Consider the following 13,239-nt stretch of genomic DNA (forward strand, 5'->3'; position numbering starts at 1 on the left):
ACTAGATGCATAAATGTCAGATATTGCTACACTGTCTTCTAAATCTATTGATCTTTTGGTTTCTATGACAAATTTCCAGGAAACAAGTTGCTTGGAATGAGCTGTTTTGCAGAAGAAGAGCCACCAGGGCCGCCCCCTCTCCCCACAGCTGCTGTTATTTACCAGCCATTTCACAAAATGGTATGCTGTACTTACAAACATATTGCAGCAGCTGGCTTAGGGCTAAGAGTGACATTTTCCACCTTGTTGAATTCCTAGAAGCCCTTTTTTTGGCTCCTAACATGAGAAGATACTTTTTTTTTAAAGAAAATTTCCCATGGAATTTATGGCTTCTTGAATTGAATCTGAGCATGGAACAGATTTTGAGAATGATCTTCTGCATCACTAATGTACTTCTAAGGGTTAATGGACTCCCAAATTTATGTTTTGATCGGGGGAAAGGTAAGCAGCCTGTAGGGAGCCGTATTGGCGAACCGGGAAGTGGGCGGGCTCAGCCGCCCACTACGAAAGGCCCCTCCCCCAGCCCAGCGGGAGGGACCACTGGACCCAGTACCAAATGATTACGGGGGACAACTAATAAAAAAACAGGGAGCAAGGTGACAATCATAGGTTCAAAATCAGGGAACCAGATGGGGACACCAAGCAGAGAACCCCGGACAGCGCCCACTGCTCCTCGAAAGTGGCAAGGGAGCCAGCGGACGCTGCCCAGTGAAACTCCGCCCGGAGACGTGAGACCAAAGAGGTACGGAAGTAGGCCCCACAGTCGCAGAGCACCCCCTCGTCCAACATCTTCTCCCTGGTATTATAGATGGTGAGTTTGGCCAGGGCCAGGAAGAGGTTGACGAGGAGGTCCCGCGACTTAGTGGGGCCACGAACAGGGTGCGCATAAATAAACAAGTGCGGGGAAAAGTGTAGCCAGAACCTCAACAAGAGGTTCTGGAGAAGCCGGAAAAGGGGCTGCAGCCTGGCGCACTCAAGGTAAGCGTGTGCCAGGGTCTCCCTAATGCCGCAAAACGGGCAGGCCTCTGGAATAGGGGTGAACCGCGCCAAGTACACGCCCGTGCTCACGGCCCCATGAAGGAGCCGCCAACCAATGTCCCCGGCGGGCCTCGGAACTAAGGTGGAATAAAGGCTGGCCCACTGGGGCTCCTCACCCTCCACAGGTAGCAGATAGTCCCTCCACTTGGTGTCGGGGCGGGACACGAGGGTGAGGTGATGCAACGTGTGGAGCACGAGCGTGTACAGGTGGTCTCTGGACGCGGTCCGAAACCGGACCGGCTGCAAAGTGTGCAGCCGGCTCGGATTATGGGAACGGGGGAGCCGGGGGGGCTCACGGAACAAGGGCCCGAGAAAAAGGTCCGGAGGGCCCGGGGTGAGGGGTGGGCGGGGAGCGCCCTCCCGCAGGGCCCGCCACAGGAAGCCGAGAGCAAGAGGTGACAATGCAGCGCCCACCTCCTGGAGTACACGCAGAGGGGTCGCGAGGGTGGAGAGCCCCATGCGCCGACCAAGCGCGCGGGGATCCACCCAGTCCCCTCTGGTGTAGTCCAGGAGGTCTCCGACCCTGGTGGTTTCCGCCAGGACCAACCTCCGGCTCACCGAGGGTGACTCCGCCACCTGCACACGGAGATCGGGATTGTGCAGCAGGGGCTCCGCGAGGAGATCCACACCCTCGGTGGCCACAGTGGACCTGGTCGCCGAGAAAAGCTTCCAGGTCCGGAGAAGGTCCTGGTAGAAGACCGGCAGCTCCGAGAGGTCTCGCGGAAGACCTCTCGGGTGAAGAAAAAGGAGCTGCCGGTCGTATCGGAGTCCTCGGAGGCGGCGGAGAAAGGCGTGCGCTAACGTGCCCCATGCCGGACTACCCGCACCGTAAAGGAGCCTCTGCAGGGCCTGGAGGCGGAAGACATGGACCTGGCTACGAAGGCAGACCAGGCCCTGTCCCCCCTCCTCCAGGGGAAGACTCAGAACCCCTGCAGAGACCCAGTGCAGTCCAGGCCAGAAGAACTCCAGGGCTATCCTCTGGAGCCTGGCTAGGAGTTCCGGGGCCGGGCTCAGGGTGTTGAGCCGGTGCCAGAGCATGGACAGGACGAGCTGGTTCAGCACCAGCGCCCTCCCCCGCAGGGAGAGACACCGGAGTAGTCCCGTCCATCTCCGCAACCGCCCACGCACCCTGGCCTCCAAATCCAGCCAGTTCTCCGACGGAGAAGGATGCGTGGCAGAAAGATAAACGCCTAGATAGAGCAGCGGACCCGCGCTCCACTGAATGGCTTGAAGCGCGGGTGGGAGGGAGCCCGCCTGCCAACCGTCCCCGACCACCAGGCCAGAGCTCTTGACCCAGTTGACCCGGGCGGAGGAGGCGGCCGAATAAACGGCCTGGCAGGCCTCCACCCGCACCAGATCCGCTGGGTCCTGGACCACGAGGAGCACGTCGTCGGCGTACGCCGACAGGACCAGCCGCAGCTCCGGCTCTCGGAGCACCAACCCTGCCAACCTCCGACGGAGGAGGCAGAGGAAGGGCTCGATCGCCAGAGCGTACAGCTGGCCCGAGAGGGGGCACCCTTGCCGTACTCCCCGCCCGAAGCTGACCGGCTCGGTCAGGGTCCAGTTGAGCTTGACCAAACACTCCGCCTCAGCGTACAGCACCTGGAGAAAGCCCACAAACTGGGGCCCGAAACCGAACGCCCGCAGAGTGCCCAGGAGATACCCGTGGTCCATCCTGTCGAACGCCTTCTCCTGGTCCAGAGACAGGAGGGCGAACGACAGACCATCCCTACGTCCCAGCTCCAACAGGTCCCGGACCAAGTACAGGTTGTCAAAGATGCTCCGGCCCGGGACGGTGTAGGTCTGGTCGGGGTGGACCACGTCCGCCAGCACGGACCCCAGCCGCAGCGAGATGGCCTTCGCTACGACCTTATAGTCCGTGCTGAGGAGCGAGACGGGACGCCAATTTCGTAAATCGCGGAGGTCCCCCTTCTTCGGCAACAGGGCGAGCACGGCTCGCCTGCACGAGAGAGGGAGGACCCCGCCCTGCAAGGACTCGGCCCAGACGGTGACGAGGTCTGGGCCGAGGACGTCCCAGAACACGCGGTAGAACTCCACGGTCAGCCCGTCCATGCCCGGAGATTTGTTAGTGGGCATGAGCCGGAGGGCTGCCGAGAACTCGGCCAGAGAAAGAGGCAGCTCCAGCCGGTCTCGGTCGCCCGCGCAGACCGTCGGGAGCCCGGTCCAGAGCACCCTGCGGGCCTCGGCGTCGGTCGGATCCGGGGAGAAAAGAGCGGCGTAGAAGGCCCTGGCCCTACCACGCATCTCCTCCGGATCTGTGAGGGGGACGCCGTCCTCCGCCAGGAGGCAGGTGACATGCTTTTTGGCCCCCCTCCGTTTCTCCAGGGCGTAGAAGAAGCGGGAGCCGCGATCCATCTCCCGAAGGAGACGGATGCGGGATCGAACAAACGCGCCCCGGGCCCGGTGGTCTTCCAGGGCCCGGAGCTCCTCCCGCTTCTCCCGGTACGCCGCGCAGAGGGGTGAATCCTTGGGGCCGGAGGCCAGACGCCTCTCCAGCTCCAAGACCTCCCGCTCCAACTGCCCTATCAGCGCATCTCGCCGCCGGCTGGCGCCCCGGGCGTAGTTCCGGCAGAAGAGCCGCGCGCGGACCTTCCCCACGTCCCACCACCGCCGCGCCGAGGGAAAGGCGCGCCGCTGCCCCCGCCAGGCCAGCCAGAACTCCCGGAAGGATGCCACGAAGCCCACGTCCTCCAGCAAACTATTATTAAAATGCCAATAGGCCGGCCCCGGCCGCTCGGAACTGAGAGAAGCCGTCACGGTCACCAGATGGTGATCCGAGAACGGGGCCGGTCGGACGCTGGAGGCATGGGCCCGCACCAGATGAAAGCGGGACAGATAGATCCGGTCCAACCGGGAGTGGCGCGACCGGTCGTCCTCCACCCGGACATAGGTGAAGGTGGTGTCGTCGTCCGGGTGGTGTTCGCGCCAGACGTCCACCAGGGAGTGATAGTCTACGATCTCCCTGAGGACGCCCGCGGCTGCCTGGGAATTTTCAAGCCCGGAGCGGTCCCGGTCCTCGAGGGTGGTGTTAAAGTCCCCGCCCAGGACCAGGCACTCGCGAGAATCCAGAGTGCCGAGGAAGGCCGCCGCCCGCTGATAGAAAGGCACTCGTTCCAGGCCCGCGTTCGGAGCATAAACGTTGACCAAGTTCAGAACCAGCCCCTCCACACGGGCCCGGACGTGCAGCAGGCGGCCCGGCACGACCTCGGCGACCCCCAGTACCTCAGGCCGCAGCCCCGGGGAGAACAGGGTGGCCACCCCAGCCGAATGGGCGCTGAGGTGGCTAAAATAAACCTCGTCTCCCCACTCCAGCCGCCAGCTAGCCTCGACGGCCGGAGCCGTGTGGGTCTCCTGCAGGAAAATCACAGAGTACCCCCCCTCCCGAAGGAAGGAGAGCACCTGGCTCCTGCGGAGACCCACCCTACAGCCCCGAGTGTTCAGCGATGCAAAGGTGGTAACTGTCATGCGGAGGGCTGGGGCAGATCCTCACGGGCGGAGGGACCATCGGCCCCCAGCGGGCCCCGCAAGATCCCGGTTTCGACTCCGAAGGTCAAAAGGGAGTCGCGGAATCTGCGGGCCCGCCGATAGGCCGCGATGTCCCGCCGGCCGGACCCCCGCCCCTCCCCCAAAAGCGCCTGCACGGCCCGGAGGACGAGATGGAAGTCCCCCCAGCGCTGAAGGGCGAGCTGCACCTTACCCTGGGAACCACGGGAATCCGATAGAAAGAGGCGCAGCTCATCCCGCAGCGCGGAGGGGGAGGCAGCGGCCAAGCCGCCGCCATCCTCCGGCGGGGCCCCTGAAGGGTCCTCGCAGCCCACAGTGACGGACATACAAGGGGCCGAGTTCCGGCGCTGCTGCGCCGGGCAGCCCGTCCCCATCCCCGGCAAAGGAGAGGGCGGCTGAGGGAACAACACAGCCCCCACAGTGGCAGGAAGGGGAGACACGAAAACCGCCCCCTGAGGGTTGTCTGCAGACAACGGAAATGCGACAACCCCGGGGGCGGCAGTAACACCAGAGGTGGCAGAAAGAGACACCTCGGGGACAGGATCTGGGGCAAGGGCGGGAGTAGGGGCGGGGCTCGAGGCGGGAACAGGAACTTGGGCAGGAGAGGGGACAGGATCAGGGACGGGAGCGGGAACGGGCTCCTCATCTCCCGCTGCCAAGCCGCTAGACTGCGGCTCCCCTCGGCCAAGGTCAGCATCCGAGGGGACGGAGGCAGCAGGGACAGGGGAAGCCTCAGGGGCAGGAACGATGGAAGGGGCAGGATCGGGGGCAGGAACCGGCCGCTCAGCAACGGCTGTCGCCCCGAGGGGCTCGGCGGCCGTGCACGAGATGGTAGTCGCGGCCGGGCTGGCAGGTAGGGCTAAGGGTTCTCCCAGGACTAAGTCGGGAGCGGCAGAGTGGGGCGAGGAACCGGGAGCAGGAGAAGGGGGCGGGACTAAGCCAGCACCCGGATCGGGGCCCGCTGGCGGAGGGTCGTCCTCCCCCTGGGTAACCGGGGTCAGACCCAGGGCCTCGATCTCATCGAAAATGGAGGCGAAAGCGGTCCCCTCGGCCCCGGCCACCTCCCCGCCAGTCACAGGGACAAAGGCCGCCCCGGCATCGGCGGCGGCGGCGGGGGGCACAGACGGAGCAAGGGCCGGGAGAACCGCTGCTGAAGCCTCCTCAGGCGTGGGCCCAACAAAAGGGACAGAAGTTTCCCCAGCCGCTGCCACGGCATCCACGGTCTCCATGGCCGGCACCTCCTGCTGGGCATCGTCCGGGGGCGCGGAAACAGAACTAACAACGTCGGCCCCCCGCGGCATCTTTCGGGGGGCCTGCTCTCCCTCCTCATCAGAGGGGAGGGAGAGAGCCCACGACCTGCGGGCGCCGCGCTTCCCCCGGACGGTCACCCAGCCCCCCAAGGTGGAAGAGGAGGTGGAGGGCCGGTCAGCAGGGGCGGGGCCAGAGGGCAAGGGCGATGGCTTCGGGGCTCGGGGCGGCAGGGGCGGAGGGACAGCAGGGGGGAGGGAAACCTCCCCCTGGGGCGGGCCCTTCCCTGCGGCCGGCGGAAGCCGCCCCGCCCCCTCCTCCACATGCCCCGCCGATCCAGGGTCGACGACGGCAAGGCCCGCCCGCTCGGCCGTCTCCGCGGCCAGAGCGGGAACCGCGGCAGAAGGAGGAGGGGCGGCGGCAGCAGCAGTGTCCGAACCGCTAGGGTTGCCGGCGATGACAGGGCCGGCACCCTCCCGGGCCCCGGGGGTCTCGGACGCCCCTCCAGGCCGGGCCAGGGGACAGTCCCTCCGGACATGCCCCTGCGCCCGGCAGAGGAAGCACCGGGCCTCCCCCGTCGAATAGTGGACCCGATAATGGGCCCCCCGGTAGGGCACCAGGAAGGACCCCTCGAGCGCCACTCTGGCACCCGCCGCCGGCGGCAGCTGGAGCTGGACCTGCCGGCGGAAAGACAGGATGTGCCGGAGGGCGGGGTCCTTACAGCCCAACGAGAGAGGGCTCAGAATGGAAATGGGCTTCCCCAGGGTGGAAAGGGCAGGCAACAGAGCGGCGTTGGGGAGGTAGGGCGGGACGGAGGTCAAGAGCACCCGTACGCCCAGGTCCTCCAGGGGCTCCAAGGGGACAAACACGCCCCCCACCGCCAGGCCTCTTTCCACCGCCTCCTGCGCGGCGGCCTCCGACGCCAGGAAGAACACGGCCTTCCCATACATTTTGGAGGCCGCCACGATGGCCGTAGGCCCCACCACCCTCGCCAACGCCCGCACATACGTTTCAATGTGGGGCGAGGCAGGCACCAAGTGGCAACGGACGCCGTGCCTCCTCGTCAGCGAGGGGAAGGGGCCGCGGTCACCAGGGATGGGTCCGGAGGCGGTGGTCGGGGCGGACGGCGTGGCGGCACGCAAAGAGGCGGCGGCCACCTGGGCGTATGCTCTGGGGGCCGGAGGTGGAGCGCCACCAGAGCTGGTGGAAGGGACGGCAGGAGAGGGAGGGGCCGCGGCCGGTGTCGGGGCCGCGGCCGGTGTCGGGGCCGCGGCGGGGATTGCAGCCCCGCCCGCAGGAGGCTTGGCTCCACGGGCGGGGCCCTTGCCCTTCTTCCTCCCTTGGCCCTTCCTGCCGGTGGAGGGGGCAGCCGCGGCAGCGGCGGTGTCCAGGACAGGGCCAGCCGAGGGGCCGGCCACTGGGGCGGACGGGGGTTCAGGGGCAGGGGCAGGAGCAGGGGCAGGGGCAGAGTCCCCCGCCATTACAACCTGCAGCCGCTCCTCCCCTCTAGGCAAAAGACAAAACGAGGGAAAGGCAACCACTCCCCCCCGCTAGGCTGCAGGCTGGGGAGGAGGGTGCCAATGGAGAGGGCACACAGGAGCGAAAAGAGAGGGGTGGGGCACAGGTACCAAAAAAAAGAAAGCCGGCTCCCCCGGCTACACTGGGGCGGGGGGGGGGACTACAACAGTAAAAGGGGGGGTGAACAGTGCAAAAGGGGAGGGGGCAACAAAACGGGGGCACAAGCGCGCGCGGGGGGGCGAAGGGGGGGGGGTGCACCGGAGCAGCGGCTCGAAAACAGAATGGAATGTCCAGCCAGCTGCAGCCCAAGGACAAGGAGGGGTAGGAGGAAAAACTCCAGCCAGCCGCAGCCCAAGGACAGGGCCGGGAACACAGCCAGCAGGCTAGGAACCGAGGGGGGGGGGAATGGGCACCAAAAAAATAAACCGAAGGGGCTCAAAAGGAGGGGGGTAAAGTAGGGCCAACTAATATAAAGGGGGCTACAGGGAGGGGACCCCACCAGCGAAACGTAGTTGGGGGGCAGGAGAAGTCCAGGGCGGGGGAAAAGGTGCACCCACAGCGTTCGCGAAGCGCAGGCTCTGCCGTTCACTGCTGCAAGTAAACAGTCCCGGACGATGGAAATGGCGGGGGGAGCAAACAGCCCCGCCGAGGGGCGAAAAGCAGGTCCAGGTGGCACGCGGGGCGGTGGAGGGGTTGTCGGCAGCTGTCGGCGGTGGGGGTGGTGGTAGAGGGGGAGCAGATGGACGAAGGGGGGGGGCACCGCACCCCCCCCACACCCCCTTCAACAGTCCGCTACGGGGGACGGGATAGCAGGCTCCCAAGTCGACCTCGGAGCTTCCTGGCAAGCGACGGCTTCCAGTCCGAGGAATTACAAACGAGAGGCTCAGTACCGTCCACACTCCTAACGCGACCGGGGGCACCACCACCCCAGGAGCAAAGATGGCAAAGTCACTCAAAACACAGTCCTCAAACAACCCCCTCCACAATCTCCCGAACCAGGGACGCAGTCTCTTCGCACTCCGCGACGGAGGCAGCGGCTCCCACACAGGAACAGCAGCAGCAGCGAGCGGCAGTCAGCCGGCCGGGCAACCGGCCAGGCAGGCAAGCAAGCAGGCAGGTGGGCCCCCAGATGGTATCGGTGTTGGCGTTGGGGGGCCGATGCTTCTCCCTCCGGAGGCGAGGGCGAGGGGGGGGGGCAGGCCGGCAAGGCCCCCCCCTCCGCACTCACTCACTCACTCACGCAGCAGCAGCGGCAGCAGCAGCAACAAGGAGAGCAGCAAGCAGCAGCTGGAGAGGGCCAGGGAAGGACGGAGGGAGAAGGGACCGTAGGGAGCCGTATTGGTGAACCGGGAAGTGGGCGGGCTTAGCCGCCCACTACGAAAGGCCCCTCCCCCAACCTAGCGGGAGGGACCACTGGACCCAGTACCAAATGATTACGTGGGACAACTAATAAAAAAACAGGGAGCAAGGTGACGGTCATAGGTTCAAAATCAGGGAACCAGATGGGGACACCGAGCAGAGAACCCCGGACAGCGCCCACTGCTCCTCGAAGGTGGCAAGGGAGCCAGCAGACGCTGCCCAGTGAAACTCCGCCCGGAGACGTGAAACCAAAGAGGTATGAAAGTAGGCCCCACAGTCGCAGAGCACCCCCTCGTCCAACATCTTCTCCCTGGTATTATAGATGGTGAGTTTGGCCAGGGCCAGGAAGAGGTTGACGAGGAGGTCCCGCGACTTAGTGGGGCCACGGACAGGGTGCGCATAAATAAACAAGTGCGGGGAAAAGTGTAGCCAGAACCTCAACAAGAGGTTCTGGAGAAGCCGGAAAAGGGGCTGCAACCTGGCGCACTCAAGGTAAGCGTGCGCCAGGGTCTCCCTAATGCCACAAAATGGGCAGGCCTCAGGAATAGGGGTGAACCGCGCCAAGTACACGCCCGTGCTCACGGCCCCATGAAGGAGCCGCCAACCAATGTCCCCGGCGGGCCTCGGAACTAAGGTGGAATAAAGGCTGGCCCACCGGGGCTCCTCACCCTCCACAGGTAGCAAATAGTCCCTCCACTTGGTGTCGGGGCGGGACACGAGGGTGAGGTGATGCAACGTGTGGAGCACGAGTGTGTACAGGTGGTCTCTGGACGCGGTCCGAAACCGGACCGGCTGTAAAGTGTGCAGCCGGCTCGGATTATGGGAACGGGGGAGCCGGGGGGGCTCACGGAACAAGGGCCCGAGAAAAAGGTCCGGAGGGCCCGGGGTGAGGGGTGGGCGGGGAGCGCCCTCCCGCAGGGCTCGCCACAGGAAACCGAGAGCAAGAGGTGACAATGCAGCGCCCACCTCCTGGAGTACACGCAGAGGGGTCGCGAGGGTGGAGAGCCCCATGCGCCGACCAAGCGCGCGGGGATCCACCCAGTCCCCTCTGGTGTAGTCCAGGAGGTCTCCGACCCTGGTGGTTTCCGCCAGGAGCAACCTCCGGCTCACCGAGGGTGACTCCGCCACCTGCACACGGAGATCGGGATTGTGCAGCAGGGGCTCCGCGAGGAGATCCACACCCTCGGTGGCCACAGTGGACCTGGTCGCCGAAAAAAGCTTCCAGGTCCGGAGAAGGTCCTGGTAGAAGACCGGCAGCTCCGAGAGGTCTCGCGGAAGACCTCTCGGGTGAAGAAAAAGGAGCTGCCGGTCGTATCGGAGCCCTCGGAGGCGGCGGAGGAAGGCGTGCGCTAACGTGCTCCATGCCGGACTACCCGCACCGTAAAGGAGCCTCTGCAGGGCCTGGAGGCGGAAGACATGGACCTGGCTACGAAGGCAGACCAGGCCCTGTCCCCCCTCCTCCAGGGGAAGACTCAGAACCCCTGCAGAGACCCAGTGCAGTCCAGGCCAGAAGAACTCCAGGGCTATCCTCTGGAGCCTGGCCAGGAGTTCCGGGGCCGGGCTCAGGGTGTTGAGCCGGTGCCAGAGCATGGACAGGACGAGCTGGTTCAGCACCAGCGCCCTCCCCCGCAGGGAGAGACACCGGAGCAGTCCCGTCCATCTCCGCAACCGCTCACGCACCCTGGCCTCCAAATCCAGCCAGTTCTCCGACGGAGAAGGATGCGTGGCGGAAAGATAAACGCCTAGATAGAGCAGCGGACCCACGCTCCACCGAATGGCTTGTAGCGCGGGTGGGAGGGAGCCCGCCTGCCAACCGTCCCCGACCACCAGGCCAGAGCTCTTGACCCAGTTGACCCGGGCGGAGGAGGCGGCCGAATAAACGGCCTCGCAGGCCTCCACCCGCACCAGATCCGCTGGGTCCTGGACCACGAGGAGCACGTCGTCGGCGTACGCCGACAGGACCAGCCGCAGCTCCGGCTCCCGGAGCACCAACCCTGCCAACCTCCGACGGAGGAGGCAGAGGAAGGGCTCGATCGCCAGAGCGTACAGCTGGCCCGAGAGGGGGCACCCTTGCCGTACTCCCCGCCCGAAGCTGACCGGCTCGGTCAGGGTCCAGTTGAGCTTGACCAGACACTCCGCTTCAGCGTACAGCACCTGGAGAAAGCCCACAAACTGGGGCCCGAAGCCGAACGCCCGCAGAGTGCCCAGGAGGTACCCGTGGTCCATCCTGTCGAACGCCTTCTCCTGGTCCAGAGACAGGAGGGCGAACGACAGACCATCCCTACGTCCCAGCTCCAACAGGTCCCGGACCAAGTACAGGTTGTCAAAGATGCTCCGGCCCGGGACGGTGTAGGTCTGGTCGGGGTGGACCACGTCCGCCAGCACGGACCCCAGCCGCAGCGAGATGGCCTTCGCTACGACCTTATAGTCCGTGCTGAGGAGCGAGACGGGACGCCAATTTCGTAAATCGCGGAGGTCCCCCTTCTTCGGCAACAGGGCGAGCACGGCTCGCCTGCACGAGAGAGGGAGGACCCCGCCCTGCAAGGACTCGGCCCAGACGGTGACGAGGTCTGGGCCGAGGACGTCCCAGAACACGCGGTAGAACTCCACGGTCAGCCCGTCCATGCCCGGAGATTTGTTAGTGGGCATGAGCCGGAGGGCTGCCGAGAACTCGGCCAGAGAAAGAGGCAGCTCCAGCCGGTCTCGGTCGCCCGCGCAGACCGTCGGGAGCCCGGTCCAGAGCACCCTGCGGGCCTCGGCGTCGGTCGGATCCGGGGAGAAAAGAGCGGCGTAGAAGGCCCTGGCCCTACCACGCATCTCCTCCGGATCTGTGAGGGGGACGCCGTCCTCCGCCAGGAGGCAGGTGACATGCTTTTTGGCCCCCCTCCGTTTCTCCAGGGCGTAGAAGAAGCGGGAGCCGCGATCCATCTCCCGAAGGAGACGGATGCGGGATCGAACAAACGCGCCCCGGGCCCGGTGGTCTTCCAGGGCCCGGAGCTCCTCCCGCTTCTCCCGGTACGCCGCACAGAGGGGTGGATCCTCGGGGCCGGAGGCCAGACGCCTCTCCAGCTCCAAGACCTCCCGCTCCAACTGCCCTATCAGCGCATCTCGCCGCCGGCTGGCGCCCCGGGCGTAGTTCCGGCAGAAGAGCCGCGCGCGGACCTTCCCCACGTCCCACCACCGCCGCGCCGAGGGAAAGGCGCGCCGCTGCCCCCGCCAGGCCAGCCAGAACTCCCGGAAGGATGCCACGAAGCCCACGTCCTCCAGCAAACTATTATTAAAATGCCAATAGGCCGGCCCCGGCCGCTCGGAACTGAGAGAAGCCGTCACGGTCACCAGATGGTGATCCGAGAACGGGGCCGGCCGGACGCTGGAGGCATGGGCCCGCGCCAGATGAAAGCGGGACAGATAGATCCGGTCCAACCGGGAGTGGCGCGACCGGTCGTCCTCCACCCGGACATAGGTGAAGGTGGTGTCGTCGTCCGGGTGGTGTTCGCGCCAGACGTCCACCAGGGAGTGATGGTCTACGATCTCCCTGAGGACGCCCGCGGCTGCCTGGGAATTCTCAAGCCCGGAGCGGTCCCGGTCCTCGAGGGTGGTGTTAAAGTCCCCGCCCAGGACCAGGCACTCGCGAGAATCCAGAGTGCCGAGGAAGGCCGCCGCCCGCTGATAGAAAGGCACTCGTTCCAGGCCCGCGTTCGGGGCATAGACGTTGACCAAGTTCAGAACCAGCCCCTCCACACGGGCCCGGACGTGCAGCAGGCGGCCCGGCACGACCTCGGCGACCCCCAGTACCTCAGGCCGCAGCCCCGGGGAGAACAGGGTGGCCACCCCAGCCGAATGGGCGCTGAGGTGGCTAAAATAAACCCCGTCTCCCCACTCCAGCCGCCAGCTAGCCTCGACGGCCGGAGCCGTGTGGGTCTCCTGCAGGAAAATCACAGAGTACCCCCCCTCCCGAAGGAAGGAGAGCACCTGGCTCCTGCGGAGACCCACCCGACAGCCCCGAGTGTTCAGCGATGCAAAGGTGGTAACTGTCATGCGGAGAGCTGGGGCAGATCCTCACGGGCGGAGGGACCATCGGCCCCCAGCGGGCCCCGCAAGATCCCGGTTTCGACTCCGAAGGTCAAAAGGGAGTCGCGGAATCTGCGGGCTCGCCGATAGGCCGCGATGTCCCGCCGACCGGACCCCCGCCCCTCCCCCAAAAGCGCCTGCACGGCCCGGAGGACGAGATGGAAGTCCCCCCAGCGCTGAAGGGCGAGCTGCACCTTACCCTGGGAACCACGGGAATCCGATAGAAAGAGGCGCAGCTCATCCCGCAGCACGGAGGGGGAGGCAGCGGCCAAGCCGCCGCCATCCTCCGGCGGGGCCCCTGAAGGGTCCTCGCAGCCCACAGTGACAGACATACAAGGGGCCGAGTTCCGGCGCCGCTGCGCCGGGCAGCCCGTCCCCATCCCCGGCAAAGGAGAGGGCGGCTGAGGGAACAACACAGCCCCCACAGTGGCAGAAAGGGGAGACACGAAAACCGCCCCCTGAGGGTTGTCTGCAGGCAAC

The 13,239-nt window shown here is 65.7% G+C and overlaps 1 protein-coding gene across 3 annotated transcripts in view; it reads right to left on the minus strand.

The window, feature by feature from the left end:
* The window catches only part of LOC135982473 (centromere protein F-like), a 240,687-nt gene that overhangs the window by 19,984 nt on the left and 207,464 nt on the right, over positions 1-13,239 (minus strand). The window lies entirely within an intron of this gene.

The sequence above is a fragment of the Chrysemys picta genome, chromosome 3, assembly GCF_011386835.1.
Source record: "Chrysemys picta bellii isolate R12L10 chromosome 3, ASM1138683v2, whole genome shotgun sequence".
In the NCBI taxonomy this organism is placed as follows: Eukaryota; Metazoa; Chordata; order Testudines; family Emydidae; genus Chrysemys; species Chrysemys picta.